This window comes from Anabrus simplex, chromosome 1 (assembly GCF_040414725.1).
Source record: "Anabrus simplex isolate iqAnaSimp1 chromosome 1, ASM4041472v1, whole genome shotgun sequence".
NCBI lineage: Eukaryota > Metazoa > Arthropoda > Insecta > Orthoptera > Tettigoniidae > Anabrus > Anabrus simplex.
In genome coordinates this window covers 1,785,079,668-1,785,102,962 of record NC_090265.1, presented here as the reverse complement: position 1 = coordinate 1,785,102,962, position 23,295 = coordinate 1,785,079,668, and positions in this window count along the sequence as shown.

Sequence of the window (23,295 nt, the reverse complement as noted above, 5' to 3'; positions counted from 1 at the left end):
TGATTACTATTTAGAGCACAGAGTAATTTTTTGTGTCCAATTATTATGCTTTGGGTCTTTCGTGGGTTGATGAGTAAGGCGTTGTGAGTCGTTGTAGGTCTGTATTCATATGCTGGATCGCTTCGCATATACTATCTACACTGGTATGGTAATATGCCTGTAGGTCATCAGCATACAGATGGTATTTACAGTGGACAAGTGGGGATGAAATATCATTGATATGCAGGCTGAATAATAAAAGTCCAAGCACAGATCCTTGAGGCACGCCAGATCTGATAGCCCATTTGGACGTAACATCGTTTACTGAGGCACACTGACGACGATTTGTGAGGTAAGATATAAAGAAACTGAGCGCATTCCGGACAACGCCAAGGAAGCGCAATTTTGAAAGGAGTAGTTGTATGTTGACTGTATCAAATGCACTGCTAAAGTCAAGGAGCGTGAGTACCGTCACCTGTCGCTTATCCATAGCAAGCCTGATATCATCTGTTACCCAAAGGAGTGCTGTCGTCGTACTGTGGCCCTTCCTGAAGCCAGATTGCAACGGGTCTAGTAGTGAATGATTTGTGAGATATTCAGTTAGTTGCTCGTGAATAAGTCGTTCAAGGGCTTTCGCAAGCGGAGGGAGTATTGATATAGGGCGGTATGGACTTAGTAAAAAAAAATCTAAATTCGTGAATATCTCCATGATCATAACCCGTACGTTAAGAATGCATAAGATAAAAATGACGAAAATTTAAATCTGTATAACTTAAGTTATGTAGTATTTATCGTTACGACCACTAATAACAAAAATATTTGGGAATTACATTTTGACGTTCCCCTAAACTACCATTTTACTCAGTGTGAATAAAATTAGTTACGGCCTAGATTATAACGACTTATTTCCCGACTTTGCATACCGATTTTCGTATTCGTGTATTTGAGAATTAAATTGTAGGCTTTCCCCTAAACTACCATTTTTGTCAGTGTTAATGCAATTATTTTTGGCCTAGATTGTAGCTACTTATTCCCTGACCTTCCATAGCTATTTTCATTAAATTCTCTTCAGCCGTTTTCTCGTGATGCGTGTACAGACAGACAGACAGACAGACAGACAGACAGACAGACAGACAGACAGACAGACAGACAGACAGACAGACAGACAGACAGACAGACAGACAGACAGACAGACAGACAGACAGACAGACAGACAGACAGACAGACATTACGGAAACTTAATCAGTGCATTTCCTTGTTATTGTTTACATGACTGGTACAGAAATGCCATCGTTTTTAAATTCTGAGCAATGTACACACAAAACTCTTTATTTTGTATTTATGCCATATAGAAGAGTGAGGGCATCCTAGGCAGGCGTTAATTTACTTACCACCGGGCGAGTTGGCTTTGCGCGTAGAGGCGCGCGGCTGAGAGCTTGCATCCGGGAGATAGTAGGTTCGAATCCCACTATCGGCAGCCCTGAAGATGGTTTTCCGTGGTTTCCAATTTTCAAACCAGGCAAATGCTGGGGCTGTATCTTAATTAAGGCCACGGCCGCTTCCTTCCAACTCCTAGGTCTTTCCTATCCCATCGTCGCCATAAGACCTATCTGTGTCGGTGGGACGTAAAGCCCCTAGCAAAAAAAAAATTGTTACCAGTACCGGTGCGCTTTATTGCGCTCCTCACCTCGTCTGTTCGGAAAAGAAGCATAAGGACAATAAATTTATGTGAGTTGATAATAATAATAATAATAATAATAATAATAATAATAATAATAATAATAATAATAATCGTCTGTCATTTGCACCCGGTATGTGATTGCATGGCTGAGGTGTTGTTCTTGTTTGAGTCCATCGAATGGTTTGATGCAGCTCTCCATGCCGCCCTATATTGTGCTAACATTTTCATTTCTACATAACTGCTGCATCCTACATCTGCTCTAATCTGCTTATCATATGCATACCTTGGTCTACCCCGACCGTTCTTACCACCTACACTTCCCTCATAAACCAACTGAACTAATCCTGTGTGTCTTAAGGTATATCCTGTCATTCTACCTCTTCTTGTCAAATTTAGCCACAACGATCTCCTCTCACTAATTCGATTCATTATCTCTTCATTAGTGATTCGATCTATCCATCTCACCTTCAGCATTCTTCTGTAACACCGCATTTCAAAAGCTTCTATTCTCTTTCTTTCTGAGCTAGTTATCGCCCATGTTTCACTTCCATACAATGCCACGCTCCACACGAAAGTCTTCAAAAACATCTTTCTAATTCCGATATCAATGTTTGAAGTGAGCAAATTTCTTTTCTTAAGAAAGACCTTCCTTGCTTGTGCTAGTCTGCATTTTATGTCTTCCTTATATTTGCCATCGTTAGTTATTTTACTACCCAAGTAACAATATTCACCTACTTCTTTAAATTAAATTAATAAATGTATACTCAGTCCGCCTCTGTGATGTAGCTGTTAGTGCGATTAGCTGCCACTCCCGGAGTCCCGAGTTCGATTCCTGGGAGGGTAGGGAATTTGAACCATAATTCGTTAATTCTGCTGACACGCGGTCTGGGTGTACGTGTGGTCTTCATTATCATTTCATCCATATCACGACGGGCATGTCACCTACGGGCGCCTTAGGACAGTCCCGGACCTTAAAAGAATATGGCATTTCATTTTACAACAGTGGATGTTCAAACGTATTTTGAAAAGAACTGTTTGGATATCTTATTCTCAATTGTGAATTTTATGTGTTGCAAGGGGATTGAAAATCACTAACTAGTCCAATGCCACCTCCTGGAATAATCAATGAACAAGGGGAGTGTGTATGTGCAGATCTTCAAAAGGCAGAAGTATTCAGTCAGCAGTATGTAAAGAATGTTGGTTTCAAGGATAATGTCAAGATAGAGGAGGAGACTAAGACCAAATAAGTAATAACATTTACATATGATAAAATGACATTTACAATAAGATACAAAAGTTGAAAACTAGAAAAGCGGCTGGAATTGATCAGATTTCTGGGAATATACTAAAGACAATGGGTTGGGATATAGTACCATATCTGAAGTACTTATTTGATTATTGTTTGGTTGGAGGAGCTATACCACATGAATGGAGAGTTGCTATAGTAGCCCCTGTGTATAAAGGAAAGGGTGATAGACATAAAGCTGAAAATTACAGGCCAGTAAGTTTGACATGCATTGGATGTAAGCTTTGGGAAAGCATTCTTTCTGATTTTATTAGACATGTTTGCGAAATTAATAACTGGTTTGACAGAAGGCAATTCGGTTTTAGGAAAGGTTATTCCACTGAAGCTCAACTTGTAGGATTCCAGCAAGATATAGCAGATATCTTGGATTCTGGAGGTCAAATGGACTGTATCGCGATTGACCTGTCTAAAGCATTTGATAGGGTGGATCATGGGAGACTACTGGCAAAAATGAGTGCAATTGGACTAGACAAAAGAGTGACTGAATGGGTTGCTATATTTCTAGAAAATAGATCTCAGAGAATTAGAGTAGGTGAAGCTTTATCTGACCCTGTAATAATTAAGAGGGGAATTCCTCAAGGCAGTATTATCGGACCTTTATGTTTTCTTATATATATAAATGATATGAGTAAAGGAGTGTAATCGGAGGTAAGGCTTTTTGCGGATGATGTTATTCTCTATAGAGTGATAAATAAGTCACAAGATTGTGAGCAACTGCAACGTGACCTCGAAAATGTTGTGAGATGGACAGCAGGCAATGGTATGTTGATAAACGGGGTTAAAAGTCAGGTTGTGAGTTTTACAAATAGGAAAAGTCCTCTCAGTTTTAATTACTGCGTTGATGGGGTGAAAGTTCCTTTTGAGGATCATTGTAAATAAAGGGTACAGATCTCTGCACATGGTTATGAGGGTGTTTAGGGGTTGTAGTAAGGATGTAAAGGAGAGTGCATATATGTCTCTGGTAAGAACCCAACTAGAGTATGGTTCCAGTGTATGGGACCCTCACCAGGATTACCTGATTCAAGAACTGGAAAAAATCCAAAGAAAAGCAGCTCGATTTGTTCTGGGTGATTTCCGACAAAAGAGTAGTCTTACAAAAATGTTGCAATGTTTGGGTTGGGAAGAAATGAGAGAAAGAAGAAGAGCTGCTCGATTATGTGTTATGTTCCGAGCTGTCAGCGGAGAGATGGCGTGGAATGACATTAGTAGACGAATAAGTTTAAATAGCGTTTATAAAAGTAGGAAAGATCACATATGAAGATAAAGTTGGAATTCAAGAGGACAAACTGGGGCAAATATTCATTTATAGGTAGGGGAGCGAGGGATTGGAATAACTTACCAAGGGAGATGTTCAATATATTTCCAATTTCTTTGAAATCATTTAGGAAAAGGCTAGAAAAGCAACAGATAAGTAATCTGCCACCTGGGCGACTGCCCTAAATGCAGATCAGTATTGATTGATTGATTGATTGATTGATTGATTGATTGATTGATTGATTGATTGATTGATTGATTGATTGATTGATTGATTGAAGACAGCAGAGACAAATAAGGCTGTAGTTGAAAATACACAAAAGAAAATAATAAGACAAGCACTAAGGGTACTCCATAGAGGCATTAATGTGTGCCTTGCAGGAAGCGAGATTTCAGACAACAGGTATCTCCCCGGAAAAAAACATTCACAGTACGTGGTCATGTGTACAATAAACCGTACACAGTATGTGGTCATGTGTACAATAAACCGTACCCAGTACGTGGTCATGTGTACAATAAACCGTACACAGTACGTGGTCATGTGCACAATAAACCGTACCCAGTACGTGGTCATGTGCACAATAAACCGTACACAGTACGTGGTCATGTGCACAATAAACCGTACACAGTACGTGGTCATGTGTACAATAAACCGTACACAGTACGTGGTCATGTGCACAATAAACCGTACACAGTACGTGGTCATGTGCACAATAAACCGTACTCAATACGTGGTCATGTGTACAATAAACCGCACACAGTACGTGGTCATGTGTACAATAAACCGTACACAGTACGTGGTCATGTGTACAATAAACCGTACACAGTACGTGGTCATGTGTACAATGAACCATACACAGTATGTGGTCATGTGTACAATAAACCGTACACAGTACGTGGTCATGTGTACAATAAACCGTACACAGTACGTGGTCATGTGTACAATAAACCATACACAGTACGTGGTCATGTGTACAATAAACCGTACACAGTACGTGGTCATGTGTACAATAAACCGTACACAGTATGTGGTCATGTGTACAATAAACCGTACCCAGTACGTGGTCATGTGTACAATAAACCGTACACAGTACGTGGTCATGTGCACAATAAACCGTACACAGTACGTGGTCATGTGCACAATAAACCGTACACAGTACGTGGTCATGTGTACAATAAACCGTACCCAGTACGTGGTCATGTGCACAATAAACCGTACACAGTACGTGGTCATGTGCACAATAAACCGTACACAGTACGTGGTCATGTGCACAATAAACCGTACTCAATACGTGGTCATGTGTACAATAAACCGTACACAGTACGTGGTCATGTGTACAATAAACCGTACACAGTACGTGGTCATGTGCACAATAAACCGTACACAGTACGTGGTCATGTGTACAATAAACCGTACACAGTACGTGGTCATGTGCACAATAAACAGTACACAGTACGTGGTCATGTGCACAATAAACCGTACACAGTACGTGGTCATGTGTGCAATGAACCGTACCGACTCGTTGGCTGAATGGTCAGCGTACTGGCCTTCGGTTCAGAAGGTCGCGGGTTCGATTCCCGGCCGGGTCGGGGATTTTAACCTTCATTGGTTAATTCCAATGGCCCGGGGGCTGGGTGTTTGTGCTGTCCCCAACATCCCTGCAACTCACACACCACACATAACACTATCCTCCACCACAATAACACTCAGTTACCTACATATGGCAGATGCCGCCCACCCTCATCGCAGGGTCTGCCTTACAAGGGCTGCACTCGGCTAGAAATAGCCACACGAAATTTAAAAAAAATAATCTTAAAATCAATCAATACTGATCTGCATTTAGGGCAGTCGCCCAGGTGGCAGATTCCCTATCAGTTGTTTTCCTAGCCTTTTCTTATATGATTTCAAAGGAATTGGAAATGTATTGAACATCTCCCTTGGTAAGTTATTCCAATCCCTATCTCTCCTTCCTATAAATCATTATTTGCCCCAGTTTATCCTCTTGAATTCCAACTTTATCTTCATATTGTGATCTTTCCTACTTTTAAAGACTCCACTCAAGCGTATTCGTTTACTAATGTCATTCCACTCCATCTCTCCTCTGCAGCTCGGAACATACCACTTAGTCGAGCAGCTCGTCTCCATTCTCCCAAGTCTTCCCAGCCCAAACTTTGCAGTATTTTTGTAACGCTACTCTTTTGTCGGAAATCACCCAGAACAAATCGAGCTGCTTTTCTTTGTATTTTTTCCAGTTCTTGAATCAGGTAATCCTGGTGAGGGTCCCATACACTGGAACCATACTGTAATTGGAGTCTTACCAGAGACTTCCATGCCCTCTTCTTTGCATCCTTACTACAACCCCTAAACACCCTCATAACCATGAGCACAGATCTGCACCCTTTATATACAGTACAATCCCATTTATGTGATTACCAGAATGAAGATCTTTCCTTATATTAACACCCAGATACTTAAAATGATCTCCAGAAATAACTTTCACTCCATCAACGCAGTAATTAAAACTGAGATGACTTTTCCTATTTGTGAAACTCACAACCTGAATTTTAACGCCATATATCAACATACCGGTACCATTGCCTGCTGTCCATCTCACAACATTATCGAGGTCATTTTGCAGTTGCTCACAATCTTGTAAGTTATTTATTATTCTAAACAGAACTACACCATCCGCATAAAAACCTTACTTCGGATTCCATTTGTTTACTCATATCATTTTTATATATAAGGAAACATAAAGGTCGGATAATACTGCCTTGAGGAATTCCCCTCAAGGGTCAGATAAAGCTTCACCTACTTTCTCTGAGATCTATTTTCTAGAAATTATAGCAACCCATTCAGTCACTTTTTGTCTAGTTAAATTGTATTCATTTTTGCCAGTAGTCTCCCATGATCCACCCTAACAAATGCTTTAGACAGGTCAATCGCAATACAGTTCATTTGACCTCCTGAATCCATGATATCTGCTATATCTTGCTGGAATCCTACAGGTTGAGCTTCAGTGGAATAACCTTTCCTAAAACCGAATTGCCTTCTATCGTACCAGTTATTAATTTCGCAATCATGTCTAATATAATCAGAAAGAATGCTTTCTCAAAGCTTACATACAACGCATGTCAAACTTACTGGCCTGTAATTTTCAGCTTTATGTTATCACCCTTTCCCTTATACATAGGGGCTACTATAGGAACTCTCCATTCATTTAGTATAGCTCCTTCTACCGAACAATAATCAAATGAGTACTTCAGATATGGTACTACGAGTATATCCCAACCCATTGTCTTTAGTTATTCCCCAGAAATCTTATCAATTCCAGCCGTTTTTCTAGTTTTCAACTTTTGTATCTTATTGTAAATGTCATTGTTATCATATGTAAATTTTAATACTTCTTTAGCAGTAGGCACCTCCTCTATCTGGACATTATCCTTGTAACCACAGATCTTTACGTGCTGCTGACTGAATACTTCTGCCTTCTGAAGATCCTCACATAGCCTACACACTCCCCTTGTTCATTAATAATTCCTGAAATGTCCTTCTTTGAACCTGCTTGTGTCTTAAAATACCAAACATACCTTTCCATTTTTCACTAAAATTTGTATGACTGCCATTATGCTTGCCATCAATGTCTTCTGTGTACGACGTTTTTTCCATATTACGGGAAATCAGCCGTATATGAACTATCAAGCACTAATTTTAGGGACAGTGGCTATCTTAAAATATCGTAATTAGTCATTGCCTAACACCCTACAGAACTGCCTGGAGGTAATAGTGAACTAAACTCAAATTTACCGGATAGGACTGCTTACATCCTTATCAGTCACGAGCCCGTGTAGCTGGGGGTTATAGATTGTTAACCTAATAGTGAAGAAGGCAGTAAACATATCGAATTTCGCATAGTTATCACGCAAAAAACGTAGAGTTAACATTTTGTACGTGATTTAATGCGAATGGCCAAACATTTGTTTGGGGGGCATGGATTTCCCGGACCAGAACTCAAATGAATATTATATTTTTCGGGCTGAGTGGCTCCGACCGTTGAGGATCTGGCCTTCTGAACCCAACTTAACAGGTTCGATCCGGTGGTATTTGAAGGTGCTCAAATACGCCAGCCTCGTGTCGGTAGATTTACTGGCACTTAACAGAACTCATGGAGCACACAATTTCGGCACCTCCGCGTCTCCGAAAGCCGTCAGAAGTCGTTAGTTGGACGTAAAAAGAATATCAATAAACAATTTTTAAGACGTTTACTGCCGTTAGAGACCAAAATAAGCAACATTTACACATTTTTTGAAGTTTCTTTGCAGCCCAGTATCGTCGCATCTTTTCTCTGGCACCCTGTCTACTTTCTGCTGTCCACCCGCTGTTCTTATTCATGAAAACCCTTGGAGTTGTTGATATTATGTCGGCACATGTTTCTTTTAACAATGTCTTCACTATTCAGTCCTTTTTTATTTTTTTCAGATCTTTCCTGTGTAGATGTTTCTAAAAAAATTAATATTCCTTAAATAAAATACACAATCGTCGGACCTTGTACTCACACTTACTTCTTACCTGCTTACTTACACATTCCTTATTTGATGGGCGCCAGCTACCACTCAGTGCAGCAATAATAGAATGAGAATCTTGACTATCTCTAGGGTGTAGGGTAATAAGCCTACTTTTGGCAACATACCATATAAGTTCTGGGAAAAGGAGATTGGCGTTAGGTTTCCCCATTACATTAGAGGTTAAGTGATTCTACTCTGGAAATCAAACGAAAGATTAATTTGATAGAACAAAATATATTCTTGAAATAATTTCAATAAAAATTGTGAGAACTGCTGCGATTAAAACAGATGAGAATATGAAATTATGACATTGCAACTGAAAGAAACTAGGCATGAATTTGAATTCTTCTTCACCGGACATTTAACAATTTTATACGAAATATATCCCTCACTGGTCCACTTGACTGTACCTTCAACACTTTGAGTGTAATTACGACGTATTCCTTACATCTGGTGTTTACTGTAGATGTGTCACGCCTAATTTGGTGATGTATCAATGTGACTACTTCTTCTCCATATCATATGACTTCTTGGTAAGTGTGTATGGTATGACTTCATTGCAAGTGTATCCTTCTATGACTTCGTGGTAAGCCTTCCCGTCCGTATCTTCAACTAAGAGACCGACCAACTGTAGCCTCAATCTCTCAATGACCAATGATTAATGACCACTGAGGTCTCTCCATCTCGTTCAGTTATTGGCCAACTGTGGCCTCTCCTTCCAGTAGAATAATGACTGACGCTACAATATGCAGCCACCTTTTATAGACGTTGGTTGACGCACCTACGTAATCTCCAGAAATAACTATGATCTACTCCCACACCGCGACAAATATTACACCCTATGGCGAAATCCCCCGCGGCTCCCTGGGTTACTCAAAGAAAGTGAACTCATCGCTAAATAAGCACGATGACGTAGCCATGACTTGTCAGTCAATCAATCAATACTGATCTGCATTTAGGGCAGTCGCCCAGGTGGCAGATTCCCTATCTGTTGCTTTCCTAGCCTTTTCCGAAATGAATTCAAAGAAATTGGAAATTTATTGAACATCTCCCTTGGTAAGTTATTCCAATCCCTAACTCCCCTTCCTATAAATGAATATTTGCCCCAGTTTGTCCTCTTGAATTCCAACTTTATCTTCATATTGTGATCTTTCCTACTTTTATAGACGCCATTCAAACCTATTCGTCTACTAATGTCATTCCACGCCATCTCTCCGCTGACAGCTCGGAACATACCACTTAGTCGAGCAGCTCTTCTTCTTTCTCTCAATTCTTCCCAACCCAAACATTGCAACATTTTTGTAACGCTACTCTTTTGTCGGAAATCACCCAGAACAAATCGAGCTGCTTTTCTTTGGATTTTTTCCAGTTCTTGAATCAGGTAATCCTGGTGAGGGTCCCATACACTGGAACCATACTCTAGTTGGGGTCTTACCAGAGACTTATATGCACTCTCCTTTACATCCTTACTACAACCCCTAAACACCCTCATAACCATGTGCAGAGATTGGTACCCTTTATTTACAATCCCATTTATGTGATTACCCCAGTGAAGATCTTTCCTTATATTAACACCTAGATACTTACAATGATCCCCAAAAGGAACTTTCACTCCATCAATGCAGTAATTAAAACTGAGAGGACTTTTCCTATTTGTGAAACTCACAACCTGACTTTTAGCCCCATTTATCAACATACCATTGCCTGCTGTCCATCTCACAATATTTTCGAGGTCACGTTGCAGTTGCTCACAATCTTGTAACTTATTTATCACTCTATAGAGAATAACATCATCCGCAAAAAGCCTTACCTCCGATTCAACTCCTTTACTCATATCATTTATATATATATAAGAAAACATAAAGGTCCGATAACACTGCCTTGAGGAACTCCCCTCTCAACTATTACAGGGTCAGATAAAGCTTCACCTACTCTAACTCTCTGAGATCTATTTTCTAGAAATATAGCAACCCATTCAGTCACTCTTTTGTCTAGTCAAATTGCACTCATTTTTGCCAGTAGTCTCCCATGATCCACCCTATCAAATGCCTTAGACATGTCAATCGCGATACAGTCCATTTGACCTCCAGAATCCAAGATATCTGCTATATCTTGCTGGAATCCTACAAGTTGAGCTTCAGTGGAATAACCTTTCCTAAAACCGAATTGCCTTCTATCGAACCAGTTATTAATTTCACAAACATGTCTAATATAATAACAAAGAATGCTTTCCCAAAGCTTACATACAATGCATGTCAAACTTACTGGCCTGTAATTTTCAGCTTTATGTCTATCACCCTTTCTTTTATACACAGGGGCTACTATAGCAACTCTCCATTCATCTAGTATAGCTCCTTCGGCCAAACAATAATCAAATAAGTACTTCAGGTATGGTACTATATCCCAACCCATTGTCTTTAGTATATCCCCAGAAATCTGATCAATTCCAGCCGCTTTTCTAGTTTTCAACTTTTGTATCTTATTGTAAATGTCATTGTTATCATATGTAAATTTTATTACTTTTTTGGCCTTAGTCTCTTCCTCTATCTCGACATTATCCTTGTAACCAACAATCTTTACATACTGCTGACTGAATACTTCTGCCTTTTGAAGATCCTCACATACACACTCCCCTTGTTCATTAATTATTCCTGGAATGTCCTTCTTGGAACCTGTTTCTGCCTTAAAATACCTATACATACCCTTCCATTTTTCACTAAAATTTGTATGACTGACAATTGTGCTTGCCATCATGTTATCCTTAGCTGCCTTCTTTGCTAGATTCAATTTTCTAGTAAGTTCCTTCAATTTCTCCTAACTTCCACGCCATTTCTAACTCTATTTCTTTCCAGTCTACACCTCCTTCTTAGTCTCTTTATTTCTCTATTATAATAAGGTGGGTCTTTACCATTCCTTACCACCCTTAAAGGTACAAACCTGTTTCGCATTCCTCAACAATTTCTTTAAACCCATCCCAGAGTCTGTTTACATTTTTATTTACCGTTTTCCATCGATCATAGTTACTTTTTAGAAACTGCCTCATACCTGCTTTATCAGCCATATGGTACTGCCTAACAGTCCTACTTTTAAGACCTTCCTTTCTATCACATTTATTTTTAACTAGCACAAAAACAGCTTCATGATCACTAATACCATCTATTACTTCAGTTTCCCTATAGAGCTCATCTGGTTTTATCAGCACCACATCCAAAGTATTTTTCCCTCTGGTCGGTTCCATCACTTTCTGAATCAGCTGTCCTTCCCATATTAACTTATTTGCCATTTGTTGGTCATGCTTCCTGTCGTTCGTATTTCCTTCCCAATTGACATCTGGCAAATTCAGATCTCCCGCTACAATCACATTTCTTTCCATGTCGTTTCCCACATAGCTGACTATCCTATCAAATAATTCCAAATCCGCATCAATGCTACCCTTTCCCGATCTGTACACTCCAAATATATAAAGTTGCCTATTATCTTTAGAAATGAGCCTTAGACCTAGAATTTCATGTGTCTCATCTTTAACTTTTTCGTAGCTTACAAATTCTTCTTTCACCAAAATGAAAACTCTCCCTCCCACCTTTCCTATCCTATCTCTACGATACACACTGCAGTGCCGTGAGAAAATTTCTGCATCCATTATATCATTTCTCAGCCATGATTCAACTCCTATTACAATATCTGGTAAATATATATCTATTAAATTACTTAATTCTATTGCTTTCTTTACAATACTTCTACAGTTCAACACTAACAATTTTATGTCATCCCTACTTGATTTCCAGTTCCCTGTTCCCTTATCACCGCTCCCTAGGCCATCCCGTTTCCCTGAATGTACCTCCCTATTACCCTTCCAAACAAATTTCCTAACTTATACGTACCACTGCGGTTTAAATGAAGGCCATCCGAGCGCAGATCCCTATCTCCTACCCACCCATTAGGATCTAGAAATTTCACTCCCAGTTTCCCACATACCCACTCCATAGTCTCATTTAAATCCCCAATCACCCTCCAGTCAGTATCGCTCCTGCACAGTATTCCACTAATAACAATCTCCGCTTTCTTAAACTTCACCCGTGCTGCATTTACCAGATCCCACACATCTCCAACTATGTTGGTACTTATATCAGCTTGCCTTACGTTGTTGGAACCAACGTGAAACACTACCACCTTCTCCTTCCCCTCCTCCCTCTCTTCTACTTTCCTCAACATCTGCCTCAACCTAATTCCTTTATAACATTCTAGCCTGGTTCCCTTTCCTGCACACACTTTCCCCACGTGTCTAATGATGGAATCCCCCATGACCAGAGCCTCAACCCTACCCACCTCATTTGATCCCCTCCCCTCCTGGTCAGGCCTATCTTTCCTGAGAGCTGAAGAAGCTACTTCCTCCTCCCTTTTCTCCTTCCCATGACCCTGTTCCACCTGTCTTTTCCTATCCTCTACTCTACATTTCCCTTTCCTACCTTTTCCCTTCCTCCTACTTCCACGCATCTCAGCAAGTTCCCTGTCCCTCATCTTCCCTCTGTTGTTCTACCTGGAGTGACTCGTACCGATTTCGCACAGACACCTGTCCTGAATTCTGATCCTGAATAGAGCCCTTGGCCTGCAATCTCCTTCCCCTTAGAACATTAGACCACCTGTCTTCTACAACTCCTCCCTTTCCTTCCCCTCCCTCTTGTACACCTACTGTAACCTGTACATTGTTTGAGGGAGTCCTATCTTCCTTCCTGTCTTCTGTGAGAATCCTAATTATCTCCCTCAAACTTTCCAACTCCTCCCTCATACCCCTCAATGCCTCACCACACCCACAATAAGTTCACTCGCGCTCCTTAGCCATTCGTTACGGGGGGAAATTTTTAAAATAAAAACTAAAATAACTTATTTGCAAAAAAATAAATGAACGGAGGGATATATTGTCTGGGATAGTACACAACAATAAGGTAATTAATATACGACTACACTACAATACTACTTAGTCGTGCTGTATTTTTTTATCCTACAACCCCTAACAGGATAAAAGCTGCTGTTAATTACTGAATATCGAAAGTAATACACAAGAACTACACAATTCCAAACTGCAATTAAGCCTATCCTAATTTCAACAATATTTTAGTAAGAGTTTCTACGGATACCTCTACTACACCAGTACTACACAAATATTTTACAATAATAAAATAAGCACACTAAATTCTAATAGGATATTACTCGTATACTACTGTACAGTACACTACAGTAATTTTTAAACTACTTTCAGACGTATCCTAATTAACGCCAGCAGTATTGCACAATGTAGCAATGTCACATCCAACATCTGATATATAGCAATTCCTACTGTACATGTTTTTAGTGTCAATCTGCACACACGTATATATGCATACATTTAACTACATTCACGAAAGCGGCAAGCATTGCAGAATTGGATTGAATAGTAATTATAATACAATAATAGTAATTTCACAGATAAAATAATAATACTATGACATAATAATAGTAATAACGATACAATAATAATAATAATAATAATAATAATAATAATAATAATAATAATAATAATAATAATAATAATAATAATATCACCGATGAAATAATAGTAATAATAAAAATACAGATATCATCTTGTAACGGGATGTGAACCGTTACACCTGACCTCCGTGAACCACTCATCACATGTGTTAGGTCTCCTATCGAGCATAGTAAACATGTTTTTAGTCAACGGCTCGTCATCCATTCTAAATACGTGGCCATAGAAAATGAGTCGTCACTTCTTGATGGATTCCACGGTAACTAGAAGAGAGACGGTAAGTGTCAGAAGACGGATGCGTAGTAGACTGGAGTGGTCGTTACGTCACTGGACTCATTACGCATTGTTAATGTTAGTCTATATACACTTTTGTGTCGGTGTAGCTTGGTACATTGTTGTTCATCGGTGGTCTTCACATTATGTCCTTAATTATTAAGTTACTTTCGATGTTTACGAATGTTTTAAAAGTCAAGAACTCCTGCGTATCGTTCGTGAATGAAGTAAACTTCAGTGTATACGTCGTGATTGTGCTGTTAAAATGCCGTACTGTGCGGTTGCAGGGTGTGCAAACCATGCCAACGTTGCAAAGAACCGTACAGTTCTTTATAGATTTCCAAAAGACCCATCTCTGCACAAACATTGGCTGCATTTTTATAAAAGAAAATATGCATTTAACTCTGAAATCGATCATATTCACGCCTAATACTTTCTTCCCTCGGAATTTGAAAGAGATTTACAATCTGAACTGTTCGGGCTGACACTCCCCGCCCAAAAGCATTTGTTCAAAATAGGAACAGTTTCTTCCAAAAACATTCCCTCACTTTCTCATTTCATCGGTTAATATTATTTATTGATTATCAAATTTTCATTTATGTAAACTGTACGTGTGTAGGGTTCTTATGTCATTTTTCTTTCAAGTAACTGGGAGCTGTAAATACTAACATTTCCGGTATTTTGCAACATTTAAAATGATTTTTAAACATATTAACAAAAGGTCTTACTATTCTGGCTTTCAAACTAGGCCTGCAATGTTTACAAAAGCACACAAAGTAATAGTTGTATGTAATATGATACTGGTTTTCATGTGAAAATATTAAATTACAATGTAAAAGTATCTGTGCTAAGGAAGATACGCAGGGCGCTTGGCACACGGATTTGCAGTAACAGAGCCTGATAGACTAGAGTTCACTGACGTCACATGCTCCTGGCCTGCTGCGAGTGACACATACAGTACCGTCTCTCTTTAATTACCGTGATAGATTCCATCAATCGTTCGGTTTTCTGATATAGTTCCTCTAGTCCTCGAAACCTGTATTGTCCAGCCACGATCTCTGGGCCCGTTATTTTTCGAAGGATCTTCCACTCACACTTCTCAGCCTTTCTAGTAACTCTAAGGAATTCAAGAGACATTCGGGTTTAATCACCGTGTTGAAGTTTTCCTTGTACAGGTCATGTGTTCTGCGAAACGCTTCAACCATCATATCTCGCCTACTGTTTTATCCTCTCTTTCAATAGATCCTATCTGTACAATCTCACCGAGATTTTGAAGCTGTTAACTCTTTCAATCTTTCCATACCTTGTCTTTAGTTGTTTGGGAGCTGTGGGGATGGTAGTCAAAAGCTTTGTTTTTTCAACCCAGACCCTGGTTGTTGTTTCAAAAGATTAGAACAATTTAATATCGTCCCTGTTCTGCCAAAACGGCGAATGTTACAATGCTCTTCCTATGCATTATTTCCCTTAAGACTGGTCACGCCTTCAAGCCATATATTGATATGCGGTCCATCAGAATAATTTTCGTTGAGTTCATTTTCCTATGTGCATGTGTAAAGGAAAATGAACTTTACTGTGCCATACTGAAGGAATGTATGTTTGCATGGCATTTACCCACTCCTAGAGTGTGATGTATTTAAGGTTCATTTTGCTTTACAGTTCTGCATAGGAAAATGAACTCAACGAAAATTGTTCTGACGGAATGCATATCTATATGTAGCTGGGAGGCGTGACCAGTCGTAAGGGAAATAATGGATAGGAAGAGCAATGTAACATTCACCGTTTTGGCAGAACAGGGACGATATCATACTTCACCAAAATATTGTAGAAAACTCTTTTATTTAAAAAATCCATTACTTTAGTCCTTTTCCACCGTTGTTCGACCTGTATGTGGTTTATTTCGAAACAAGAAGAAGAATAAATGTTTGTTGTAGGAAAATAAAGCACGATCCAATAATACATGCACAATTCTGTAGCAGTTATTTATGTACGGGTTTAAAATCTGAGTTCAATTATGGCCCGAAAGTGTTGTAATATGTTGACACTTAGTAGGGCAATATAGCTATGCCACCTTGTGACCGTAGGATGGTCAAACAAAATGTCTAAAGTACATTTGACTTTCAAACAACTTAACACCATTCTCAAGTGGTATTTCCAAGTCGAGAACATGTACCGGTACGACAAATTCTGAAGAAAGTGAAATGGAGGGTCCGATGAAATTCAATATAAATCAAATGGCACTGAACCGACATGGTTGTGATTACTGGCTTTCAGAAAATTCCTACATTTACGAGTTCAAGAAGTCATTTTATCGGTGGGGGCAGGAAGTATTAGTGCCATTTCTTGTGACGGAAGGTCACTAGCCCCGCTTTGCTTTCAGCACGATGGCTTATAACCGCATTATACTGTAGGAGTATGTTAATATGCAACGCAAACGTATTTATACAGTACGGTACAGTAAGGTTCATTTTCATTTATATACGAGGGTAGGAAAATGAACACAACGAAAATTGTTCCAATGAAATGCATATCCACATGGCTGGAAGGCGTGACCACTCTTAAATAAACTAATGAGGAACATTGTCAGATACGCGGTACTGCTCACGCAGTGACGATATAATGTTAAAAATTACTAAACTAAACCCAAACAAAACTAATCGGCATCTCTAAAAAAAAATTAAACCCCCGTCTCACGACTCCCGAAGGGGACACCCTTTTTACTTATTCTGTAGAGCACTCGATAAGGTTTCCATAAGATCAGCCAGACTATCCTCAAAGTGACTGTCCCCTTCATATATCACAAAGGTAGACTAAACGAATAGATAGATAAATAAACAAATAAACACATAAATAAAAGAATGATTAAATTAATAAATCCAACAAACTCACACACATATTCTTTCTGAATCACATTCCTTTAAGACTTGGAATCAAAGCCACAGGATCTGAAGATATGCGTGGAATCCAAACCAAAGGGAGCTACTTTCCATTTCAAATATTTGATGTACACTGACTGACAGAGCAAATGCAACACCAAGGAGGAGTGGTTCGAAAGGGATGAAAGTTGGGGAAAAAACAGAGTCGGCACGGAAGAATAATTGATGTTTATTTCAAACCGATATGCAGGTTACACAATGCGCACGGCATCGACTCAGTAGGATGTAGGACCACCGCGAGCGGCGATGCACGCAGAAACACGTCGAGGTACAGAGTCAATAAGAGTGCGGATAGTGTCCTGAGGGTTGGTTCTCCATTCTCTGTCAACCATTTGCCACAGTTGGTCGTCCGTACGAGGCTGGGGCAGAGTTTGCAAACGGCGTCTAATGAGATCCCACACGTGTTCGATTGGTGAGAGATCCGGAGAGTACGCTGGCCACGGAAGCATCTGTACACCTCGTAGAGCCTGTTGGGAGATGCGAGCAGTGTGTGGGCGGGCATTATCCTGCTGAAACAGAGCATTGGGCAGCCCCTGAAGGTACGGGAGTGCCACCGGCCGCAGCACATGCTGCACGTAGCGGTGGGCATTTAACGTGCCTTGAATACGCACTAGAGGTGACGTGGAATCATACGCAATAGCCCCCCAAACCATGATGCCGCGTTGTCTAGCGGTAGGACGCTCCACAGTTACTGCCGGATTTGACCTTTCTCCACGCCGACGCCACACTCGTCTGCGGTGACTATCACTGACAGAACAGAAGCGTGACTCATCGGAGAACACGACGTTCCGCCATTCTCTCATCCAAGTCGCTCTAGCCCGGCACCATGCCAGGCGTGCACGTCTATGCTGTGGAGTCAATGGTAGTCTTCTGAGCGGACGCCGGGAGTGCAGGCCTCCTTCAACCAATCGACGGGAAATTGTTCTGGTCGATATTGGAACAGCCAGGGTGTCTTGCACATGCTGAAGAATGGCGGTTGACGTGGCGTGCGGGGCTGCCACCGCTTGGCGGCGGATGCGCCGATCCTCGCGTGCTGACGTCACTCGGGCTGCGCCTGGACCCCTCGCACGTGCCACATGTCCCTGCGCCAACCATCTTCGCCACAGGCGCTGCACCGTGGACACATCCCTATGGGTATCGGCTGCGATTTGACGAAGCGACCAACCTGCCCTTCTCAGCCCGATCACCATACCCCTCGTAAAGTCGTCTGTCTGCTGGAAATGCCTCCGTTGACGGCGGCCTGGCATTCTTAGCTATACACGTGTCCTGTGGCACACGACAACACGTTCTACAATGACTGTCGGCTGAGAAATCACGGTACGAAGTGGGCCATTCGCCAACGCCGTGTCCCATTTATCGTTCACTACGTGCGCAGCACAGCGGCGCATTTCACATCATGAGCATACCTCAGTGACGTCAGTCTACCCTGCAATTGGCATAAAGTTCTGACCACTCCTTCTTGGTGTTGCATCTGCTCTGTCAGTCAGTGTATATTAACGGATATTTGAAATGCAAAGGGTATCTTGAGAACTTGGTTTGACTTCATTGAGGAGTCATGCTTTGATAAAAGAATACACAACGTTCTATCCGGGTAAAAATGCGTATTTTTACATCCATGCTATGGGAGATGATCCCAATGCACGAATAAAATTAGTGGCGGCTGTAGAAATTAAAATGTGAGGGGAACTTTAGTTCTCCGAAGCTGAAAGAGATTCTCGTATACAAAATCATTGTTGTAATAATTTATTGCAACCAATGGCCATACACACAATTATTCACAATGATTAGATTACATAAGTAATTAAATTCCATAGAGTAAAAAGGTACAATGTCAGATAGTCATTGTCAGGTCTTTACTAGCAGTCATAGTGGGGATCGACTTCCGTTCCGGTTGTAAGCAGGTCCGTACAGTGGTGCTAGTGTGTCCATGTGTTCCATCTGTGAGAGGACATTTAGAGCTGAACTCTGCCTCACACATATTGTAACGCACAGTGATGGGAGGCCGATTGCTTGTCTAATTTGCGACACTGTTTTGAGATCGCTTTTTGTAGGGCACAGTGATGAAACGTCTTCCGTTTGCCTAATTTGCAACACTCTGTTGAACATGCCTCGTCCGCTTGTAGGTGCACGCGGTTCCTCTTTACCAGTCTTTAGCGAGTGCGGTAATGGATATTGTTCTTGCGGTGCAGTTGATGAGGTGGTACCTGGGGCATTTTCCACCACAGAGCCGGCAGGTACATTCTTCGTCTGGCTCGTGGTATCCAGCTGTTTGACATACCTTTCCGTCTAAAAAATTATGTATTCCAGTATTTGGGGCTTCATATACAAGAACCAAGGCAATTGGTGAAATTAAACGTCTTCCAATGATACTAATACTAATAATAATAATAACGTTATTCATTTCACTACCCACTAACTTACTTTACGGTTATTGGAGACGCCAAGGTGCCGGATTTTCGTTCCCCAGGAGTTCTTTTATGTGCCAGTAAATCTACCGACTCTAGGATGAAGTATGTGAGCTCGTTCAGTAATACCACTTGCCAAGCGGGGGCCAGAAGCCCAGCACAACGCCCCGACCGTCTGGGCCACTCAGTCCGAATCTTCCAAGCCCTCACAAAACTTATTACCTTCTGGGTTTGAAGAGAACAAGAGTTCACCAAGAGAGGTCAGGCAGGGAAGATGAAAGTGAGGAGGCTGATCCACTTAAGTGCAAACAATGCAAGACTCTGCTACAGAACCCGTGGTCAACCAATCCAGGTTCCGAAGTGTGAATTTCCGAGACTGAGTATATACAAGAAAGCGAATTTCCTACTTGTAATTTCGACATGTTGAAGTTATAGATTTCTAATGAATAAGAGTACAGCGCGGGTTAAGAAACAATACCACGTATCGCACAATGCCCTTCCTATCAATTACACTAGCGGAAATGGAAAGTGGTACACCATGCATACCTTGACTGAATGCCACCAAACTGATATCCCAGTATTTCCATTCCTTTGAGGTATGTTGATTCAAATTTCACCCTGTACAGGAAAACGCCATTCCTAAAGATGGCGGCTGGTGTGTGTACGTGATGACTGTTGGGTGTGTCTAACGTTACTGTCTTTTTTCTTTCAAATAGAGATCACAATTCAGCATGCCTAGTGGAAGTGTAGGGGCAGCTATTCGGACTTTGTGAAAGGTCGAATCATGGGCATCAGGGATATGGAGCATCATACCGACAGACAGTTGGCTGTAGTGCAATGACTTCAAAACGAGTAGTGACACGTTGGGATCAGGACAACAGCGTGACACGAAGGGCGTAGGTTTCATAGGCTGGCTCTGACGAACAGACGCATGACAACAGCTGAAAATCGGGCAGAGGTTACAGACAGAGTGTCACTACGAACAGTCGGAGGTTACTGAAGCCGGGATAAGATCTCGATTTGACATGCGTTGTTTTTTGCTGGCACCAAACCACAGACAACCGAGACTTGCATGGTATAGAGCCAGAGTCAACTGAGGTACTGAGTGGCATTGTGTGGTTTTCAGCGATGAGTATAGCTTCGATGTGAATATGTCAGTAGACGACCTGGTGGTAGGTCACAGGGAGAAATGATTATCGACACATATACCTCTCCAACTCCTGGAATGATGGTATGGGAAGCAATGGGATATGACAACAGGACGGATTTGGTACATGTTGAAACGGGACAATACGCTCGCCAGTGTGTGGCAAGAATGGTAAAACCCGTTGTCGCACCCTTCATGACGAGGGTACCAAATGCCATATTCCAGCGGGAAATGCAAGAGCCCACACTGCAGATCACACCAGAAACGCCCTGAGGAATGTACGGATCTTTGACTGGCCTGCCCCGTCCCTTGATTTGTCACCCATAGGACATATCTGGAATGTGATGGTAAGACGTATACGGTCACACCAGCCTCCAGCCAACAATCATCATGAACTGACACAGCATGTGTTTCAGGCATGGTAAGAAATCCCTAAAGATGACATTCTATGGCTGTTTGCTTCCATGCCACACCAAATACAAGAGTGTGGTCATACATCGTACTGATAATGATTATGATGAACAGTTCCAAATGGACTGAAAGTTTAATCATGTAATACCTGTTAAGTGATGAACATCTCCACAAAGTTTGATAAATATCGGAGTGGTACTTCATGGAGTAACACTTTCAATTTCCACTAGCGTATTTCCCTTAAGACTGGTCACACTTCCAGCCACATGTGAGTATGCAGTCTATCAGAACAATTTTCGGTGTGTTCATTTTCCTGTATAAAGAAAAATGAACCTTAAGTATATAATACTAGAGAATTGTGTAAATACTTCATACAAACATACATTACTGATAAACGGGATTAACGGTCAGGTTGTGAGTTTCACAAATAGGAAAAGTCCTTTCAGATTTAATTACTGTACTCAAGGGGTGGCAGTAAAAAAATCCTTTTCATTCGGACATGTTCCCTTAATCGTTACGTTAACAATTGAATTTTCCCAGCAAAATGAACTAATATTTCCAGGATACATTTTCAAGTTAATCACTTGATTTTAAGTTACTTCTCAAATACGGTTTTCACTGAGTTTTAATAATTCAATAAACTGAAATTATTTTTATTAATCCTAATTAACAACAAATTCTATCTCAGCGGAGAAATGGTTTCTTTAACAATCCCTATTAAATTTTATTGACGTAATTTTATTATAACATCTATTGTCACTCGCGTCGTGAAGGCTGGGAAAGTACATTTATTCCCACTATTATTTATTTCATGATGTCACACCACAAGCTTAATTTAACGCTAACAATTATTAACACTTGCTTGGAAAACCATAATTATTAAGTACGCAAATCCGCACATGTAAACTCAACATAAAATAAGCCAACACTATGTCACATCCCAACATGACATTTAAATACTGTACAAGGCTTTGTGCATACCTCAAATATAAAATCAATAACTACCATCAATACTCTATTTTGGACATCCATGGAAATGGTTAAATCCGCTCCTTATTGTCTCATTTCCGTCGCTTCAAATATACATTCCAATCTCGGTTAAATGATTTAATATTAAAGAATGAGGTCTAATACAATACACATTACTCAATGATAAGAATTTCAATTAGTTTCTTTCAAAATTACGAGCTCCATTCTAAAGAATACAATCTGATTTTCAACACGTTGACTATAAACATGATTGCAAATGACCGTTACCTCGCAAGCAGCGGTCTACCTGACCAGCAGTCCGGCGGAGGGTGCCACCCCTCCTGTCTTCGCCTGTACTTAAGTTCTAACTGGTCCTTAAAGAATGATATCTACGATCTCGCTGATAAAATTACAAATACGAAATTCCTGGCCCAAACTCTTTATACGCAGATATTTACTTTAAGATGTCACTCAATACTAATACATATCACGAACCTACACTTTTACGTGGAATCCACCCCAATTTCCATCTTAAAACATTAGACAAAGAAATTCCTCGGGTATACACAGAATCTCCGACATCCATTACAGGCTTCCAACCGTCTGATTAACGAAATCCTAACTCAACTCACATTTAGCAAGACTTGACCACTTGCTTAAACACGACAAAAATCTCGACGACATTAAAATTGAATATAACTCTTATGAACCATGACGGTATACACGCACAAAATATTCTGATAATGAGACATCATCTCAAAACGTTACCTCGTATTTCTGAACTGGATTTCGCAAAAAATGACTGACAAATATTACTGTTATTTTCATCGTCAGTCATACACAGTTT